This window comes from Mastomys coucha, unplaced genomic scaffold (assembly GCF_008632895.1).
Source record: "Mastomys coucha isolate ucsf_1 unplaced genomic scaffold, UCSF_Mcou_1 pScaffold9, whole genome shotgun sequence".
In the NCBI taxonomy this organism is placed as follows: domain Eukaryota; kingdom Metazoa; phylum Chordata; class Mammalia; order Rodentia; family Muridae; genus Mastomys; species Mastomys coucha.
In genome coordinates this window covers 1,420,863-1,443,182 of record NW_022196915.1, presented here as the reverse complement: position 1 = coordinate 1,443,182, position 22,320 = coordinate 1,420,863, and the positions used below count along the sequence as shown (strand labels likewise).

At 39.5% G+C, this 22,320-nt stretch overlaps 1 long non-coding RNA gene across 2 annotated transcripts in view; it reads left to right on the top strand.

Moving 5' to 3' along the window:
• The first annotated feature begins 4,404 nt into the window (after window positions 1–4,404).
• LOC116084567 overlaps window positions 4,405–22,320 on the top strand; it is a 22,379-nt gene continuing 4,463 nt past the window's right edge. Inside the window, exons 1-3 of one of the 2 annotated variants that reach the window (XR_004116165.1) lie at window positions 4,405–4,956; window positions 15,347–15,456; window positions 21,011–21,372. This is a non-coding gene — a long non-coding RNA (uncharacterized LOC116084567). Of the gene's footprint in view, window positions 4,957–7,992; window positions 8,037–15,346; window positions 15,457–21,010; window positions 21,373–22,320 lie in introns of those variants that run through there. The other variant, XR_004116166.1, reaches the window with a different exon arrangement.

Genomic DNA, 22,320 nt, shown 5'->3' with positions numbered 1-22,320 from the left:
CTTGTGCCCAAGGTCTGCTCAGAACACTAACCCAGACAGACCGGAAGGAACCCAAGTCACTGGGCTGACAGAGTTCTTGTGTGCCTGGTCAAGCTGGTCCCAGTTACTCCCCATCACCTGTATTTCTGTCTTTTTACCAGTTCACATAGCTTAAAATTACTGTGATCACAGGTGAGAAAGCTTTGATACACACACACACACACACACACACACACACACACAGACAGACATGGAAACTGGAAAGGATTCTTAATGGGATTGGGAAGGAATATTTAACAAGAAAATTTTCACTTATTGAGATAGAGGTGTTATAGATTATTATTTCCTTTTAGATCATAAGGTATTCTTGCTTTATAATTACATTTTATAAAACAAATTTTTTAAATGCTTTTCATAATTTTAAAAATGTCTAAGCTAATCCTTCTAGACATAAAAAACATGAGGTTTGAAAAATCATTTGGGGGGGATAAGAAAAGACTCCTTTAAATAATTTTATGATCAATATTTTTCATAAGAACGGATAGGTCTTTTATTCTAGAAGAATAAAAGTCTAAAGTATTCTTGATGCAGAACATTTAGTGCATTGGCTGGTTTCTGACTTCTCCAAGACAGCACATGGGACTCTCTGTGCTTACAGCATCCTGATGCTGGCTGCCTCAAGTAATCACAGCCAAAGCAGAGAGAAGTGCTATGTGGAAGTGAGGGCATGACTGGGATGGGGAGTGACTGATGACTGCTGCCCCATTAGCATCATTCTCAGGGACCAGAAGTGTTTTCTTAACAACCCCGTCTCTCCCAATGGAGTGATGTTATTCGCTTAAGTATTAACACTGAGTTAGTACAAGGTTGATGCTGTCCTAAACATCAGCCTCAATTTGTCATGTTTTCTGATACAACAGGGGATCAACTGGGGTAGTGAGATGAAAACTTCTTTATTCATAGGACAATCCCCAGGACTCTTGGCTCAAGGCATCGTGAGTTGAATCTTCAAGGTGAGTGCACACAAACAAGCACACACTCATGCCTGTACATGTGTGTAGGTGTGGATGTGAGGTGTTCTGATTTGAATGCAAACTATTCCCTACATGCTCTTGTATTTGAAAGCAGAAGAACCTTACAAATACAGAGGCAGATGTTCACAGTCAACCACTGAACTGAGTGTGGGGTCCCCAATAGAGGAGTTAGAGAAGGGGCTAAAGGACTTGAACCTTCTCTAGGAATCCCATAGGAAAAACAACAATACCAACCAACCAGGCCCACCAGAATTCCCAGGGAGTATGCCATCAACAAAGGAGTACACATAGCTCCAACTGCATATGTAGCAGAGGATATCTTTGTCATGCATCAATGGGAGGAGAAGTCCTTGGTCCTATGAGGGTTCGATAGATGCCCCAGTGTAAGGGAATTGAGGTCAGGGAAGTGAGAGTGGGTGGGTGGGTGGGGGAACACCCTCATAGAAGGAAGGAGAGGGAGGACATGATAGGGTGTTTCAAGGAGGGCGGGAAACTGGGAAAGGGAGTAACATTTGAAATGTAAATAAGGAAAATATCCAATTAAAAAGAAAGAAAGAAAGAAAGAAAGAAAGAAAGAAAGAAAGAAAGAAAGAAAGAAAGAGAAAGAAAGAAAGAAAGAAAGAAAGAAAGAAAGAAAGAAAGAAAGAAAGAAAGAAAGGAAGGAAGAAAGAAAGAAAGGAAGGAAGGAAGGAAGAAAGGAAGGAAGGAAGAAAGAAAAAGAAAGAAAGCCAAAGAGAAGCTACAAAGACTCAAGCAGGGATGCAGCTGTAGAGCCATTAGCTCCTGGAGCCTGGAGTGACACTGCGCTGGTACCTGGTCAGTGGGAAAGATATGAAGTCTAGAGTCTCCGACATCCCTTACCAGTAGAGTTGTGCCTATGATAGAGGCCTTGTGAGTGCCAAGATATTGGCTAAAAACGTTGAAATAAACTGCTTACCCTTCCCCCTTCAGGCAGATAAACACTGCCTGTATTTACACTACTCATTTGCTGAGAAAACACTTTGGCCCGTGGAACTGGCCCACTGCATAAGGATGGGTTCAGCCCCATGTTCTGAAAAGACAGCAGAATATGGATGGCAGGATTCCACACCAGCATGATGTGAACATTACACAACAAAGTGTTGGGTGGATGGGTGAGCTATATTCTGAGCCAAGCTACAGCTTGTGCTTAGAGCTGTACTGTAAATGATAGCATTGGAGTATAGAGAGGAGACAAGCCTGATAGTTTTACAGCTTCTGCATGTATGAGCCTTCCTGTAGCCACAAGGCGTCCTTTGTGGTGTGCTTTGTCATAAACTGCAGTGAGACTGCATGGACAAGACTCAATATCAGCTTCTCCAAAATTCTTGACAAGCAGGGTGCTTTGATCACCAAGGCAGATAATAGCGCCAAGGCTCTTCTAAGTAGAGAACCCAAAGTTCTCCTATGACTTCTCTATCTTCAGCTGACTTACACTCCCACCTAAGGAGAGCTTATTATGGCTACTCATTGCACTCTTATATCCCATCTCTACCAGCAGGGAGTTTGTGGTAGTTTGAATAGGAATAACCCCAAACCTCATAGACCCATGTGTTTGAATGCTTGGCCCACGGGAACTGGCACTATTAGGAGTTTTAGTCTTGTTGAAATAGATGTGATCTTGTTGGAGGAAGTGTATCATCATGAGAGTGGGTTGTGATGTACACAGTATCCTGTTGCCTACAGATCAAGACAGAACTCTTAGCTTCTTCAGTACCATGTCTGCCTGCATGCCTCCATATTTTCCGCCATGACAATAATGGATTAAACTTCTGTACTATAAGCCAGCTCCAATTAAACGTTTTCTTTTTTTCTTTATGAGTTGCCATGGTCATGGTGATCCTTCAAAACAATAAAACCCCAACTAAGACAGCATTTTTTGAAGTTTCCTTTGAAGTAGGAATCCAAATTCTCTTCAAATAATTCTAAGAAACATGCAGTAAGCACTACTGATGTTTCTGGGACTACTTGCCAATATTGGAATTTACAGAACTTGCCACAAGCTAAATTCATGTCATGATTTCTGCTAAAGAAAAATGCGATTCTAAACTCCTTTGCACATCCCCAAATTGTAAGAAAACAAATAGGACTTATAAGCTAGCCTGTACCCACTTGGGGCTCTCAAGAGTTGGGTGTAAATTGGCCAATACTTTGTAACACATCTGCTGGGTTTCCTTGTGTCCTTGCACTTGCTGGGGAATGGCATAGGGCACCAATGCCCACTTAGCTCAAGCTCCATCATCGGACTTCATGTATTTCTAGTCTCTCCCATTCTAGGCTATGAAGACAAGAGAGCATCAATCATCGCTTGTAGCCATGGACCCTGACAAACTGCAGGGTCCAGAGGAGACAATTCTTAAATGCTCACATATCTAATAGAATGTTGTGTTAAAACAGGACTGTCCAAAGACCTTGGATAATTTGTTCCAAACCAATAATACATTCGCATTCTTTACTTCTGCCAAGATATCTTGTAGGAAAACTTACAGCCTCCTTCCCAGAAACTGAATTCCTAACAGAGAAGAGCTGCTATGTGACAAATCACGGGGCCTAGATGGGGGCTCATCTAGTGTATCTGGGCCATCCTACTGTCTCTCTACAGGGTCAATGAAAGAGGAAGAAAGCCCAGAGAGAATGGAAATAGAGTATAAATGGTCATCCAGTATAAAAAATGGTCAGGTGTAAAGGGAGAAGCAGGCAGCCATGCCACAGGAAGTAGAAAAGAATTGTCAGCATCTCTTCTCAGAGATGCCAGCAGGGCCAAAATCAGTCAATGCAGTTAGTCTGTATACATAGATACACCTGTGCTACTTTAAGGCAGTATAATATAGCTCCGGGGTAGAGGGTCTGACTTCATTGCTTTAAGACAGTCTTTTAATTTTATTTTTTGTTGCAATAGAAATTTAAAATCAAGTCAAATTTTAGTCCCTAAAAATAAAATGCTTTCTAGAAAATACCTAAATTTAAGAATGTAGCTTTGGACCTGTATAATTGGAAGGCTGGAGAAACCTAATGGAAATTGGAGACTCCATTGGCTACATTCTCAGTGGAAATATGGAAACTAAAAGTTCATAGTCTGAAGCAACCTGACAAAACAGTTTCCTTACAGTGAATATTTAGTCATTTAAAAAGAAAGCTGTTAGTTCAAATATGGTTGTTAAAAGGTATGCTGCCAAGACACAGGTAAATAGCAACCCTACTAAGAGTGGAGAAAAGATCACCACGGGGTCACAGTAACAGAATCCTTCACACAGTACCTCACTATTCCATGGAAGGAAAACAGAACTCACACACAGTGGCTCTGAGAATTTCTAAGATATTCTAAGTAGAGTGGTAGAGGTGGAGCCTGAATTATTTCACTGCCTGTAGTAAACAGAACCAAAACTTGATTCTTAAATCAAGGGGCTTGATGGCTTGAGAATGGCTTCACTTATCTAGATTGCAAAGGGTCCCAAGATTGTCTATCAGAAGAATGCTCTAAGGAGAAGTGTAAAGGTCTTGCTGTGCAGCCTTGGCTAGATCCCAAGCAGGGGGAAGGCAAGAGTGCTCCCTCCAGCAGGCAGGTCCTGCAGCAACGACTTCTGTGAGACCCTGGTCTTCTGAGACATCTCTACAGAGCTGCGTATCAGAATGCAGTCCTCCAGTTCTTCTGGGCAGGACACTGGATCTGATGGAATGAGTCCCTCAGTTGTAAAGGGGGATCAATGGGTTTCATGAGGCTTTGACACCCTTAGAAAACTGCCATTATGATCTTAGAGGAACAGAGAAGAGATGAAGCAGATGAAGATGGTTGGACTCTCGAATTTTTCAGACAGGCAGAACACAGGCTGATCAAGCAATTGACTTTCATTCAGATCTATGATATTCTACATGTATGGAGCGACTAGCCTGAAGGACAGGGCCCTGGCTCAGAAGGAAGACACAGGTACCCAGGTTCAAATTTAAAGGCATATGCTCACATTGAGCTTAGAAACTGCTTGGGTCCTCCTTCACTGTCTGTCTTCCTCCATTCTGAGATAGTACTCTATGTAGTTGGCATGATGCCCCATCATTTTTATGCCCAATCAATCCTGGCATAATGATTCAATTAAATTTGAGTCCTTGAGTGTTACTGGTTCACAAATAGGGAGGAATTTGTACTATAATGGAATAAATCCATATTCTACTTTCTATCTAAGTTAGGTCACTTCTAATAATTAGATTTGGGACTTTGGAACCTTTGAGATTTTGATGTAATTTTTAAATTTGAGATGATACTCTTAAGTGGAGGCTTTGGGGGCCTCAGTGATGGGATGAATGTATTCTGTGTGTGAGATGGATATAAGTCATTGTTACAACTGCAATGGGAAATAATGCTTGAGTTATCACAATATTCCAAAGCCAGAATCAGTAGCACAAGCCTGCTATCCCAACACCAAAGAGTTTGGGATAATCATGAGGCAGAATTACAAAATTGAGACTAATTACAAACTTGAGCTACATAGTAGATGCCATCTCAAGGTTTGTTTGTTTACCAAAACAAGTGATATTTTCATGCTGGTTTAAATTTTGTAGCCTTTATTGACAACCATTTGAAAATAAATGGATAATTCAGACAAGAAATCCATTTCTGTCATCCACTTATCATCTTTGGAGCAAAATATTCACAGAATCATACATTTTACTTTGCAGGGATGTGTGTGTGTATGCGTGTGTGTGTGTGTGTGTGTGTGTGTGTGCATGTATCTGTCTGTCCATCTACGTCTCTGCCTATCTAAGAAGACAGTACTTTATCTTGAGATTCTCATTATACAAAGCACTGTGAGAAAATCCATGTATTGGATTTGTTTCTTTGGATTAAGATACAATCTCTCACAAATAACTGCTCACATCCCTCTACAAACTATTCATCTTTTATTTTTGTTCAATCACAGCCATTCTTAGCCTGCTGTTCTACTCACATAACAATAAATGATAGCTTCAGATATTTTTGCCTAACTAATTATGATGAATCCTCATAGCCAGATCATGTCTCACCACAATGGAAGCCTTCAGAAAATATCCATGTTATTGATTTTATGTTGAGAAAATTAAATTAAACTCAGAAAATTGTTCTCTAGATTACTAAGGGGAAGGTTCTATTATTTCTATGCTTTTGAGATATTAATGATATTAGTGAACAATCATTTGAGAATATTTATAAAATTTAAAACGTGGCCCCTAAGTGAATATTATAAGTTGAATTTTCTGTACTTCAAAATTCTATTCACCTTGATGCTGTAGGTTGGAAGTAAAAAGTCTCAGAGTTTGTGTGTTGGATGACATAATCCCCAGGAGGAGGGGCTATTTTGGGAGGTTCTGAACCTTTTACAGACAGAGCCTTGGTTGAAGAGTAGCTCACTGAGGCTGGGATGTAAGGGTTACAGCCCAGTCCTATTTGCCCACTCCCTTGCTTTCACAGCCAAAATCTTGCTGTTCCTGTCACAATTATTTCCTTGCACGATTTGACTCCTCAAATTGGCCAAAATAAATTCTTAAGATGATGCATATGTAGCACAAAGAAAAGTCAGGCCTTTCTGAGAATTATTAAAATGATAGCATACAATTGTAAAACAACTGGATTTTGTCTGTCTTTATAACCATGTATATAATTTAATGAATAATGAGTTACTGCTACAAACAACTCAATGGAAAAAAATAATGAGTTGATCAAGTTTTATCAATTATCTGAAGCAGGGAATTAAGAGCAATTTGTTTTAACTGATCTTCCAGAAGCTAATGATATTTGTAGAGACTGCATAATTTGGGTCAGCTAAAAGAGGGCCCTTGCTTTCAAAGCCCATAATCAGAACTCATTTGCAAAAGCTGGCTGGTGAGACAGGGTTCGCAGAACCAAGAAGAACAAATTTTTCTTTCATGCAAAGTTATAAGAGTTTTTAAAGAAGCAGAAAAGCACCCCAAATTTATTTCTTTAGAGAAATCCGTAGTGTGAAAAATCAAGCACCAGCAAGAAGGTAAGTAAAATATTTTTGCTTTATTGTGGAAAGAGAAAATAAAAAGTGGATATTCCTTCTGTTAAACACTTGGCTGGTCTGAACTCTAAACACTTTGCAAAGTGGGAAATAATTCTGGCACACTCTCTTTCAAGCCTATGCACTCCAGCCATGACAACCCATGCTACTTAAATGCCAGCTCCACATAGGCCACTTGAAACTCTGGCAAACAGCATATACCACTTCCCGACTTCATTAGCAGAAACTCACTCCTTAAGACCCATCCATCACCCTGGAAGTTATCATATGAGTTGAGCAATGTTTGAGGAGGTAGATTGACTTAATTTGATCTAAATTGTCTATAGACAATGAGGACCTTACTGTAGGGCTGGAGACAGACTCTAATCGATCGGTGCTCACAGGCTGTTTTCTGGCCATATGTCTTCTCTCTTGGAAGGCAGGGGTCTGCTGAACTGAGAGGGAGCTGGGGCCATCACAGTCAAAGATCTGAGTCAGACAACTTGCTCTGAGGGAGTTGTTGACATTGGCCATAGGCTGATGGGAAAGAGGTATATTGAGAGGGGAGAAGAAGAAAGGAAAGGAAGAAAGTAGGTGTGGGGCATTAGTTAGAAGGTATCAACTAATACACCAAGCTTAACAACAGGGAATGTCAGGGAACAAATCCCTGCAATATGACAGCAGAAGAAAACATGAGAGGGAAGAAGACTATGATGGAAAGGCTGTAACATTCCAGGCACTAATCCAGAAATGCCATTGAGAACCTGACACTTCATAGTCAGAGAGCAAAAATCTGTCCTTGAAGACTATTTACAGAAAAAGAAGAGGGTGTGTTTTTGATTCTTCAATAGCAGATATGAGGTTGTGACAAGTGAGGGAAAGAATAGTTTTTAAATAGTCCAGGAGGAGACTAGCTTTCTAATTCCCAGAATGTGTCAGTTAGTCCCATGGTAACTGAACTGCATCACACAAAGCAATGGAGAGTCACCATAACCATCACCATGTCATCTTCATGGTATGTCATCCCTGGACCTATCCCCTTACTCCTGAATAGAGAGAGACGACAAAATTAGACAGAGTACTAATGCTTCCGTTTAGTTGTTTAGGGGCTAGAAAGATTGCACAGTAAAAACTACTCACCATAGATAGATGTGTGGGTTCATTTCTGGATCTTCAATTCTATTCCGTTGATCTACCTATCTGTCACTGTGCCAATACCATGCAGTTTCATCACAATTTCTCTGTAGTACAGCTTGAGGTTCAGGATGCTCATTCCCCCATAAGTTCTTTTATTGTTGAGAATCGTTTTTGCTATCCTGGGTTTTTTTTGCTAGTCTAGATAAACTTGAGAATTGCTCTTTCTAACTCTATGAAGAATTGAAAATTGGAATTTTGATGGGGATTGCACTGAACCTGTATATTGCTTTTAGCAAAATGTCCATTTTTACTATGTTAATCCTGACAATCCATGAGCACAGGAGATCTTTCCATCTTCTGAAGTCTTCTTTGATTTCTTCAGAGACTTGAAGTTCTTGTCATACAGATCTTTCACTTGTTTGGTTAGAATCACGCCAAGATACTTTATATTGTTTGTGACTATTGTGAAGGGTGTCGTTCCCCTAATTTCTTTCTCAGCCGGTTTATTCATAGTCCTCAGAGAAATCCAAATCAAAACAACCCTGAGATTCTACCTTACACCAGTCAGAATGGTCAAGATAAAAAACTCAGGAGACAGCAGATGCTGGCAAGGATGTGGAGAAAGAGGAACACTCCTCCATTGCTGGTGAGATTGCAAGCTGGTACAACCACTCTGGAAATTAGTCTGGTGATTCCTCAGAAAAATGGGCATAGTACTACCTGAGGACCCAGTTATACCACTCCTGGGCATATACCCAGAAGATGTTCCAACATGTATCAAGGACACATGCTCCACTATGTTCATAGCAACCATATTTATAATAGCCAAAAGCTGAAAACAACCCAGATGTCCTTCAACAGAGGAATGGATACAGAAAATGTGGTACATTTACACAATGGAATACTACTCAGTTATTAAAAACAACGACTTCATCAAATTTGCAGGAGAATGGATGGAACTTGAGAATGTCATCTTGAATGAGGTGACTCAGTCACAAAGGAACAAACATGGCATGTACTCACTGATAACTGGATATTAGCCCTTTTGGGGTTTCAGAATACCCCAAAATTCAATTCACAAACCATATGAAGCCTAAGAAGAAGGAAGACCAAAATGTGAATGCTTCAGTGCTTTTTCGAAGGGTAAACAAACAAACAAACAAAAACTCACAGGAGGAAATATGGAGACAAAATATGGAGCAGAGACTGCAAGAAAGACCATCCAGAGACTTCCCCACCTGGGGATCCATCCCATATACAGCCACCAAACCCAGACATTATTGTGGATGCTAATAAGTGCTTGCTGATAGAAACCTGATATGGCTGTCTCCTGAGAGGCTCTGCCAGAGCCTGACAAACACAGAGAAGGAACCTCGCAGCCAACCATTAGACTGAGCTCAGGGAGGTCTCAGATGGAGGAGTTGGAGAAGGGATTGAATGAGCTGAGGGGGTTTGCAGCCCCATGGAGGGAGCAACCATTTCAACAGGCCAGAGCCCCTGGAGATCCCAGCGACTGGACCAACAACCAAAGAATACACATGTAGTGACCCATTGTACTGGCCATATATGTGGCAGAAGATGGCCTTGTTGGACATCAGTGGGAAGAGAGGCCCTCAAAAGTGAGGGTGTTCAGTGCCCCAGTCTAGGGGAATTCCAGGGCAGGAGGATAGGAGTGAGTGGATGGGGGAGCACCCTCATAGAGGCAGGGGGAGGAGGAAGTAGCGGCTAGGCGGTTTGTAGAGGGTGGACCTGGAAAGGAGAAAACATTTAAAATGTAAATAAAGAAAATATTCAAGAAAAAAATGAGCACTCACTCACTGCTCTCACTGCTTCTGTAGAAGGCCTGACTTGGGTTTCCAGTACTGACACAGTCACAACTGTCAGTAACTCCAGTTCCAGGGATCTGGCACCCTCTTCTGGTCTGCGCCCAAATTTGTGCATGTGCGCGCGCGCGCGCGAACACACACACACACACACACACACACACACACACACACACATACACACAATGTGCATGTACTTATGTCCAGAGAACATACTCATACACATAAAATTAAATAAACAAATATTTAAATTTAGTTATCTTAAGAAGTCATTGTTGATTGGCTTGAAATTCACAAGGAAACTAAGGCATTCTTATGAAATTGCTAATTGCAACCCAGTTGACAGTACTTACTTTTACCTACACTTGTTTAGCAGTTTAAAGTTGCAATAGAAACGGGAATACTGACAGGCCCACAACTTTGGAATAAACAAGGCCTTGAACTTGGACCTATCCACAGGCTGTGTGGACCTGTATTCAGATCCCCAGAACACATACAAAGGCCAGGCATGGTGATGAAAACCTACAACCTTAGTGCTGCAGGTAGTGCTAAGATAGGCAGATCCTAGTGGCTTGCTAGCCAACCACTGTAGCTGAATCAGCGAGCTCAATGTTCAGCCAGAGCCTGCTCAGCAAACAAGGGAGAAAGTAACGTTAGAGGGTTGCTGACATGAACCTCAGGCCCGCACATGCATATGCAAGCATATTATACACATGTGAAGACACAGCACACATACACAACAAATGCAAATATATAAAAAAGGCTAGATTCTAAATCTCTATAATGAGATTTTGCTTCTATGACAGTAAAAGGAGAGACAAGCCATTTGACTCTATCAGACAGGATGGCAGGTGTTTTAATATATTTGCTAGGGGAGAATATTCACTATCAGAAATTATTGTACTTTTAACCACTTACTACTTTTATTTGCATTTATTTTTGTAAAAGTTCATCTAATTAGCAAGTGTTTTGTATATATATTACATATATCTGATACTCCTTTGAAATTAGATATGACAATAATGAGTGGAATTTATGCTAATGGGAACAATGTTAAAAATGAAAACATAAATATTAAAAATAGCATTTCTTTTCATAATAAACTCACTAAAAATACTTTTCCAACACTATAAGGAAAGTGAAGGTTTCTCTTCCTATTTCTGATGCCAAAAATAGTTAGAAATTTCAAAATCTGTCATTAATTCCTCTTCTTCATAGAAATTTTATAAAAGAGAAATTATGAATCCTTAAAAATCTGGTGTTATGTAGAAAAATGCTGACTCAAAATATAGAGTAAAATTAAGATACTAGTTTGGAATTGACTTAGCGGTGCACTGGTGTACTTTTGTTGACTTCTTAACACAACATAAAGTCATTTGGGAAGAGGGAACCTCAAATTAAAACTGCTACAAAGGAATTGGTCTGTGGCACACCAGACATGTCTGTGAGACATTGTGCTAACTGAAGATTGATGTTTGAAGGCTCAGCCCACTATGAGCAGCACCATCCCTAGGCAAGTGGTTTGGGGCAGTATAAAAAAAGCAGTTGAGCATGAGCCAGAGAGTGAGCCATTAAGGAATGTTCCTCCATGATTTCTGTTTTAGCTCCTGCCCTGATTTCTTTCAGTAAAATGTACTAAACCCTCTCCTCCTTAAGTCACTTTTGAAAGGAGTGCTTCTCACATCAACAGACTGAAGCTTGTAAAGGAGTAGATACTATGCTATCTTCTATTTCCTTCAATTACAATATCCTCCTCAATCTATACAGAATTTCAGCTCCTTTTTTTGTTGTGATTTTTAAAATGCATACTTTGCACTTCCACTGTATATTCACTGCTGGTCAATCCCCCAGAGAGAATGTCAGAGTTCCTTTTGCGTTTTACACATGATTGGAAATGCCCCCTTGAAAGAACTACTGACAAGGTGTATAGCCATACACCTTGTCTGTTTTCAGGAGTGTGTAGAGGAAAGGTCAACTTCTAGAAGAATGGACCCTTGAGAGGGTGAAAGAAAGAAATTTAGAGCCCAGAAGGAATGGTGATACAACTCTTCCATGTCTTCTCAAGTTTGTAGTAACTGGAACTTTTGCATTAACAATCAGAACACAATTAGACTTCTCATGGGAACTTCAGTGTGGAGTCTATTAATTGTCAGAGATATGAGGAATAGATTATGAACTGAGAGATAAATACAAATTTATGAAAAGAAGAACTAAGAAAGCCTAGCTACATGACTGGAGACCCAGACCGCATATTCCATCAATCATACTCTGAGGAGGAGAAGAGAATATGGAGGAGAGGCAGAAAAGCAGGGGAGCTTATCATTTAGCACTGCAGGTTCTCTCAAAATGGATGGCTGCACTGCTGATTCTCTATCAGCAAGTATGGCTGCACTGCAGATTCTCTCAGCAAGGACGGCTGCACTGCAGATTCTCTCTCAGCATGGGTAGTTGCATTGCAGATTCTCTCTCAGCATGGATAGCTGCATTGCAGATTCTCTCTCAGCATGGAGAGCCGCATTGCAGATTCCCTCAGCATGCATGGCTGTACTGCAGATTCTCTCTCAGCAAGGATGGCTGCACTGCAGATTCTCTCAGCATGGATAGCTGCACTGCAGATTCTCTCAGCATGCATGACTGCACTGCAGATTCTCTCAGTATGCATGGCTGCACTGCAGATTCCCTCAGCATGCATGGCTGTACTGCAGATTCTCTCTCAGCAAGGATGGCTGCACTGCAGATTCCCTCAGCATGGATAGCTGCACTGCAGATTCTCTCAGCATGCATGACTGCACTGCAGATTCTCTCAGCATGCATGGCTGCACTGCAGATTCCCTCAGCATGCATGGCTGCACTGCAGAGTCTCTCAGCAAGGATGGTTGCACTGCATATTTCCTCAGCATGCATGGCTGCACTGCAGATTCTATCAGCAAGGATGGCTGCACTGCAGATTCTCTCTCAGCATGGATGGTTGCACTGCAGATTCCCTCTCAGTTTGGATGGCTGTAGAAGTATTTTCTCCCTTATGGCTATTCTCAGTTTCTTTCAGCTTTAAATGAATTTATCCATTTACATTTTATCTAATTCACACATAGAATATAATTAGCTGTTAAATAAGGATGCATGTATATGTGTTAATCATTCTTTATTTTGTTACAGTGGCAATGTCATTCAAAAATAGTTTAGGTGGTTGCTTGTTTTGTTTTGTTTATTTCTTTTCATCAACAGACTTCTTGTCATTTGCATGTGGAAATTTAAAAAATATTCTACACCTACATGTTATAATTAAATTATTCACTCACTACCTCTAGAATAAATTTGAACCAAATTATAGGTCTCAAAGTTAAAACCAATTTAATTTAATTTGTAATGATAACATTCTTCAAGAGTTTTGTCTAGATTGCTTCATTCAATTCCTACACATTTCTGTACAGTCTGTATATTACTACAAGAAAATTTCTCCCTTTAGGTTACCTGAGGGTAGAACATAAGTCCAGTAGCCTCTAGATGTGGATTAGGAGGGACACCAAAGCAAAATTGTTGGAGATCCATGGTAGAAATAGCTACTTGTCAAGAATCATGGCAGGCAGTTCCTGTTTGTCAGACTCAGGAGCTTTCTGAATCAGTCAGAGCTACTACTGGAAATCACCTGGCATCATATATGGTAGATAACTCCAAAGGCATGCTACTGTTGACATTGAGAATTTTTTTTATTATTGATTGATTGATTGATTGATTGATTGATTTTGTGATAGAGTTTTGCTTTGTATCCAGGGAAAGCTAGCTTCAAATATAGCACAAGTCCCTTGCCTTAGCTTCATGAGTTCAGAGATTGCAAGTATAATGATCAAGCTCCTTCCCTAGCTGTGAGTTTTGTTTGTGATGTAAGAAAACATAGTAGTCAGAGCTCAACTTCACTTCTCCCTGATGATGACATTTGAGGCCTTTCAGTTACTCTGTGACCTAAGTAAAATCTGTGTTACAGACCATCTTACACACAAAATAGCTAAAAGTTAGATTTGAAAATTATTTGTTCAGAGGTAAATATAACATATTAATAAAGGTTTCTGAAAATCTAAAGTAAACTAGCACCAATTATAAACATCACCCCTATCCACCACCCCTGATCCTGTAGTGTGCCTCTGTCAGATTTACTTTAATGAAGAAATGATCATAGGTTGCAGGACCACACGTTTCTCACATAACAGTAAACTTTTTAGTTCTCAGTTCTTCAACTGACTTTAAAAACTTGGCAGATTTTCTGACTAAGTACTTTATAGAATGGACAAAACTGGAAACAACCTGATGTCCCTCAACAGAGGAATGGATACAGAAATTGTGGTACATCTACACAATGGAGTAGTACTCAGCTATTTAAAACAATGAAATTATGAAATTCTTAGGGAAATGGATGGATCTGGAGAATATCACCCTGAGTGAGGTAACCCGATCACAAAAGAACACACATGGTATGCACTCTCTGATAAATGGTTATTAGCCCAGAAGTTCGGAATACAGGAAGAACAACCCACAAACCACAAGAAACTCAAGAAGAAGTAAGGCCAAAATGTGGACATTTAATTCCTTCTTAAAAGGGGGAACAAAATACCCATGGAAGGAGTTGCAGAGACTAACTATAGAGCAGAGACTGAAGGAAGGACAAGCCAGCCTAATATAGCTATCTCCTGAAAGGCTCTGACAGTACTTGACTAATACAGATGTAGAGGCTCACAGCCATCCATTGAACTGAGTACAGGGTCCCCAATGAAGAAGTTAGAGAAAGGACCAAAGGAGTTGAAGGGTTTGCAGCCCCTTAGGATGAACAACAATATGAACTAACTAGTACCCTCAGAGCTCCCAGGGACTAAACCACCAACCAAGGACTGCACATGGTGGGACTGATTGTTTTGGCAGCACGTGTATAGTAGAGGATTGCAAATTCTGTGCCCCAGTGTAGGGAAATGCCAGGGCCAATAAATGGGAGAGGGTGGGGTGGCAAGCATGGGGAGGGGGGAGACAACAGGGGTTTGTTCTTGTTGTTTTTGTTTGTTTGTTTGTTTGTATTTTGGAGGGGATACTGGGAAAGGAGTAATCATATGACATGTAAGTAAAGAAAATATCTAATAAAAAAAAGAAGAAAAAGAAAAAAAAAAAGAATCCATGGACTCGCAAGCATCTGACTCAGCATTTCCAGAGGCACAAAATATGTAGGTATTACAATCAAAGCTATAATATCTTCTTTTATATGTCCTGGCAGCCACCCTCTATTATAAAACTTTGGGACATTATGTCACTTAAGTAATATTAACAGGTGAGAGGTAGTGAAACTATTATTGGTTAATTTATCTTCTACTTCCTGCTCTTTCAGAACTGTCGTCCACTCAGGATGAGCAGAAGAATGGGGTCTGTGCTACTCCACAATCTGGGATAGTGCAGATGCTTCAACTCATTAACACTCATCCTCTTAAAGATATCCAGGTTGGTTCCAGATTTTAGCTGTTATAAAAAAGGCAGCTCTGAATCTTTAAAAGAAACATCCTCCTAGTATGGAACTCTGTGTTGGAATGTATATTAGGTGGAGGGCATTAGATTAGTAAGTGTTTATAGATCCATTTCAAATCTATTTCTGATTTACCCTCTGCCTTTGGCTTCTGAAAAGCAAGAGTCTAGGTTCTGAGGATTATCCTCATAGACACAGGTCAGATTGTAGAAGTGAAAAGAGATGAGTGTGTGGGAATACGGAACAGTAGAGCAGGAACAGCCTAGGTTGATGGCTGTCTCAGCAACATAGTGGAGAGTATAGTTTGAACAACTGTGGTCAGTGTCTAAACAAGCAGTGTGATGTCTGCAGTTCTGTGCATTGCCCTTCACATCGGTGCTCAGACACCATTTGGTACAAGGTAAATAATGAAGGGGTTATAATGTCAGACACACACACAGTAATGAAATGGAGCAAGTAGACCAAACCTGGGAGCTGATGGGGCAACTGAAGGGGCATTGGTGAGAAGTAAATGCCCCAAATACTATTTCTTCCATAAAGCTAAGAGTGATCTTTAAATTAAATTATATGAAGACATAGCGAATTTTTCTTAGACTGGGTCTCACTGTGTAGCCCTGGTAGGTTTTGGACTCTTTGAGAAGACCACACTGGCTTTGTACTCAGATTCTGCCTCCTAAATTCTGTGTCTAAAAACATATGCCACTATTCATACTGTAATGTGAGATACACAGCCACATGTTACATGCTAATGCAGTAGGATGACAACATTTCATCCAACTCAAGGTGAAGAGCAACAACAATGGAACCAGAAAACAGTCACACCTGGGAGCCAAAGACAAGGAGCACAGTGTTCTAACAAATGAACTGCAGAGAAAATGAAATCATTATTTGTTAATTTGCCATTTGGCGAGATGTATTGTCCAGTGAGCAGATGTTATCCAAAAGTAAAACAAAGAGTAGCTAGAAAATTACAGTTAGGAATGCCATTGTTACTCTCTGAAATAAAATTTACCTAAAGACAAAATTATCCTTACATCTTAGCTTAACAGCACCAGGATATCTACTTCTAAAAGGAACGAGGACATACACAGGCTACAACTGTCTCCACCCCATGAAAAACAAGCTACAACCTCTATATAATGACTATATTAAAAAGATCCAAAGGACCCAGGAAAACACATAAAACTGCAGCAACTAATTTCTACAACAAAACAGTTGACTCTTAGAAACAATGCAGTACAATCAGAAGAAGGGAAGGGCTCAGACCACCTCAACCAGACAGTTTAGTCACACCTAGGGAAGAGCAGCAGCTGGGCACCATAACTGGACAAGCAGTTAATCACAAGGAAGGTTTGGGGCATAATTAAGTGTAAGAAATGGTTATGGTTGCATCAACAGGAATGATGGCAAGGAAGTTGTATTTGTTTTTGTGCTATAAAGAATAATAGCCCCCTTGAAATGGAGGCAAAGATGCTGTGGGGCTGGAAGTTGCTGAAGGGGGGAAAGGAATAGAGACAGCAAATGTTACAGGTCCTGGTAGAGCGTGGGTTCAAGATGTTAAGTACACAGCAGGCTGTAGTCATTACAGGTACTATCCACTCACAGTCCTAGTAGTAACTATTAGCTCTGTGGTTACTTAGTCATCCTACAGATGTATACTAAATAAATAGAAATCATCTGCTCTGTTAAAACTAAAACAACAAAAGAGGTAAGCAGCTAGGTAATGCCACAGATAGGTGATATTTGACCACTTCAACTGTATTTGTCCCACAATGTCATATACATGATATATACTTTTTGGAACTTCAATTTTTAAAGAGGTAAAAGATACATCTCTGGGAGTGAATCAGATGTTAGTATTTTATTAGAATTTTTAAAAATTGTAATGAAAATCATTGTTCAATATAATAAATAATTGAGGCTGCATGTAAATTTTGGCAGATATCCAGAAACTATAAGGACTGAACCAAACTAAAAAAAAAATATGTTGGTAGTGAAGACAGACCCAGAAATAAATAATTCATTTGCTGGAAAGAACAACATATTATACAGAGAAGATAATTGGATATCAAAATACAAGTCAAGAACTCAAACACCAAGAGAAAAAAATGACTGAAAATAAATCAGATGATTTATTTTGGGTATTGCCTAAAAGCCAACGGACAAATGAATGAAACAGAGGCAAGAAAAGAGAAATGCCATGATGGAGCAATAAGAGAGAATGAGGGTCCATTAAATCCCATCAACAGAACAACACAGAGAACAATGAAACAGGTGCATCAGAAATGTAGGCAGTGAAATGATGAAAAAAGATGCATCATGTGGCAGCAAACATAAACAGATTGTTGTGCTTCTATTAGGTCCTGTATACTTCAAACAAACGTACTTCTAGCCATAAGGAAATTCAATGGTATTAAAAGGCAAACTCATTAAAAAGCCTTATATGTCTAATTGTATCTAATACAATATGATATTTTGTGGAAATTAACAAAATCAAAGGGAAAAACAGAAAATTGTATGTACTTCTATATCAATGATTGTTCAAAAACTACATGGAAAGAATCAGTGAGGTGCAGAACAGTGAGGAGGCTTCCAAAAGCATACAGAAGCCTCATGACATCCACACATTCTCAGTTTTTCTCCTGCTTCTGTACAATACTTTTAAATGCCAGACTCTGAATTTTCTAATTTTTTTCATTATTTTTATTTAAAACGCATAATAAAAGATAAATATAACCAGTCATCCTGGAACTCCTTTCGTGTAACTCAGTCTGTAGACTAGGCTAGCCAGAAAGTTACAGTGATCTACCTCCCTCCCTCCCCCACTACCACTGCCTGGCAAAAGGAAAGAAAAAGAAAGAAAGAGAGAGAGAGAGAGAGAGAGAGAGAAAGAAAGAAAGAAAGCAGAGGTAGACTCTCACAGGTTTGAGGCCAGCATGGTCTCCAAAGTGTGTCCAAGACAACCAGGCAGGGCTCGTTACACTAAGAAACCGTGTATGAAAAAATAAAGATAAATTTTTTAAAAAAAAGGAAGGAAGGAAGAAAAGAAAAAAAAGAATCAATGAGAATATAGGTCATGAAAGCTGGGACAGACACACACACACACACATACACACAGTATTTGCCATATGTGCACCACAAAAGTCGTGGGGGATTTGAAGCACAGAGTTGGCATGGTAGTGACTCGTCAGTGGAACCCTAGTGAGCTGGGTAGAAAGATTGTGGAGTTCAGAGTCAGAATCTCCACAAGATAAAGACAGGTCAGCCATTGACCACTAGTGCATGGCTGACCAGGCTGCCTGGGCAGAGGCACAAGCACAGGAGCATGCTGGTTCCATATTTTTTAATATTTCCTGCAACAGTGTTCCACTGCTTCCAGGAGACAAACCTCACCATCACCTTAGAAGAAAAGAATTGAAAAAGGTAGTCCTAGAAAATAGAACCAGAAAACAGACAGGTGTGGTCATTCTAATGTCTGACAAAATAGAGTTCAAACACAGACTCATCATAAGAGAAAAAGAAGGTTGATTAATTATTGAAACAATCAATTGGGGCTGGAGAGATGGCTCAGAGGTTAAGAGCAATGACTGTTCTTCTGAAGGTCCTGAGTTCAAATCCCAGCAACCACATGGTGGCTCACAACCATCCATAACAAGATCTGACACCCTCTTCTGGAGTGTCTGAAGACAGCTACAGTGTACTTACATATAATAATAAATAAATCTTTTAAAAAAAGAAACAATCAATCAAGAGAATATTAATATTCTAAACATACACACCACACACAGGTGGATCCAGTTAAATCCAATGCCACTAGATACAAGACACATTCACCCCACATAGTAATAATGGGTGAACTTAATGCTTTCTAAATTTTATAGTATTGAAATATTAGAAAATAAAATTAGGAAAATAATGTAATATATGCCATTACATAAAAAGATGAGTTTTATTCTAAGAGTTCAAAATGGGTTAACTTCTAAAGTTTGAAGACATCATTTTTAACAGGATGAAAAAGAAAGAAAATCATTCAATTATCAGAAAATGTACTTTAAGAAAATAAAACTCATGTACGAACCAGAGAGATAGGAAGTTTGATATGAGGTGTCTCCAGGGAATGTCAGGAGCTACAACCACAAAAATATGACTAGCATGATTTTCTGAATATGAGCTGAATAGGGATAATATAAATAAACTTGCTAATATGGACAGGGGGTGGGGCCAGAGGCAAGAGGATTGGGAGGCCTCAACTCTACACAAAGAGGCAACCAAGGAATGCTGAGAGCAGGATGAATAGTCTTCCTCAGAGGAAACCACCACAGCTAGCTGCCCAAAACCAGGTAGTCATCCTCAAAAACATAATACAAGTAACATTCTATGGACTGAGCGGTGGTATTTATATACTTGAGAGAGAGAGAGAGAGAGAGAGAGAGTATACTTTCACTGGTGCATTTGTGTATGTGTATACACACACATATATGACAATAATTAATTGAAAAAGGGTCTTGCATTTGAAAGAGAGCAAGGGAGTTATATGAAAGCGTTCGGAAAGACAAAGGGGAAAGGGAAATGATGTAATTATATTTTAGTCTTTAAATTAATAAAGCTTTAAAATTGAGTGAAAACAAAGAACATTTATAAAAATTCTATAGCTAATATACTTAAGGTTGAGCCACTATTTGTTCTGCCTGGAAGGTGGTAGAGAAGTCAGGACCTGTCCATCATTATACCAAAGGTCTCTCTAGTGCAATATAATAAAACCCATCACTGCACTGTGTGGCTCTCCAGAGCAATACAGCAAAAACTAATGCACAAGGACATTCAGATTGGAGAACATTAAGATTACTTTTGATTAGCAACTTGAGAAACCTAGAATTACTTGACAAAAACAATCTCTGAGAAAATCTGTGAAGACTTTCTTAAGTTGTTCATATGGAAAGATCCATTTTAGTTGTAGGAGGAATCATTCATTAAGCAGGACATCCTGGACATTAAATGGAGAAGGCAAACTGATACTGGCATGCATGCATTAATCGACTGCTCTCTGTTCTTGCCTATGAACTGAAGTGGAAAATTCTGGTTTCTTTGGTAAGTAAGTTATGTCAAATGGTGTTTTGCTGGGGCACACAGGTAAAAGGATGTTTTGCTAAAGCAGACACACAAAAGAATATTTTGCTGAAGCAGAGACAGGTGAAAGGATGGTTTGATATATCAGAAATGTGAAAGGATGTATGTTTAAAATATAAATGTGACCCACAGACAGTGGGAGCTCAAGCATTGGTTGGCTTTGCTCTGCCATACTACTCTTTGCTGACAACATACATTTGTTCAGCTTATCTAGTGTTGTTGAGCTTCAGTTGTGGTGATATCATAGATAGAAACTCTCCACAAAACTTCTCATGAGGTTTCTGCAGCTTCTTGCTGCTTCTGTGGCCTCAGACCAATTGGTGGGCCTTGCAGTTTCTTCTGGATTGAACTGCAGTTGTTGATTCCTGAGTGATGCTGATAATGATTTCTGTTGGTGTTTTCTAGAGGACTGGATTGCAGTTATACTGTTTACATAGATTGGACTCACCCCTAAAGAACTATTTCTCAAAAGATCTACTTCCCTCATGTCCTAATCACTTTCGAACTACCTCTGGTGGGCGGTGGGCTAAAGAAGAGGTTGAACCCTTATTAAAGGAAGTTGGAAAAATTTATGCCTACAATGGACATTGTGTGATCAGCTCTCTCAACCTGAATATGGGAAGTGTCATTCCATAGACTGAGATACTGGACCAAATGAAAATCAGAAAGCAAGCTGAGCACCAGCATTTATCAATTCCTGCTTCCTGACTGCAGGCACAATGTGTCCAGCCACCCACTGCTCCTTTTGCCGAAACCTCCCTCCTATGGTGAGCTATTTCCTACTAAATTGTACGTCAAAATAACTTATCCCAGAAGTTGTTTTTGCTATGGCTTTTTGTTTTACCAATTAGACCAATATACTTAGTAATAACAATATACGTAGTAATAGCAACGTATCTAGTAATAACAATGTACCTTGCAGTAGTATTTCCAATAAATATTCTCAAGCCATGACTGTGAAAGCAAGAAAACGTCTACTTTGCTTAAAGATTTAATTTGTTGATTCAGTAGAGGCCCATAAAGCCTTTATACAGTTGTTGGAATTCATATAAGATGAATAAAAAGATAGTAGAGTAAAATAGTCGAGTTATCTTAGATAAAATAAGATGATGTTGAAAGACTTGGTTATCAAATTCCAATTGGAGATCTCAGCTAATCAAGATTCAACCATAATACTAACCAACCAGCCCAGTGAAGCAGCAGAGACCAGAAAGAGCTGTGTACCATGTCAGCACTGTTATGAACCAAGGAACTGAATCAATTCAACAGGGAATCATTTTCAGAAAGTGTTACTGTTAAAACTATATATCAATCTTAAGAAACAAATTAAATTTTGATCCCTATATCATTCCACACATGAGAATTAATTTGATGCAGATCATAGGCCTACACACACAAAAAAAAAAGATAAGAAAAGATAAAGCAACTGGAGAAAAGATAATAGTATGTCAATGTTAAGAAACTCAGGGGCAAAATTTCTTAGATAAAATGTCAAAACTGTGTATAGCTTAGACTTGCACACATTCTAAAATGTTCCATTACCAAAGCCACTTTAAGAAAATGAAGGTGCACTGGGCAGTGATGGTGCAAGCTTATAATTCCAGCCTTCCAGCACTTTGGAAGTAGAGGCAGGTGAATTTCTGAGTTTAAGGCCAGCCTGGTCTACAAAGTGAGTTCCAGGACAACCAGGGCTATACAGAGAAACTTTGTCTCAA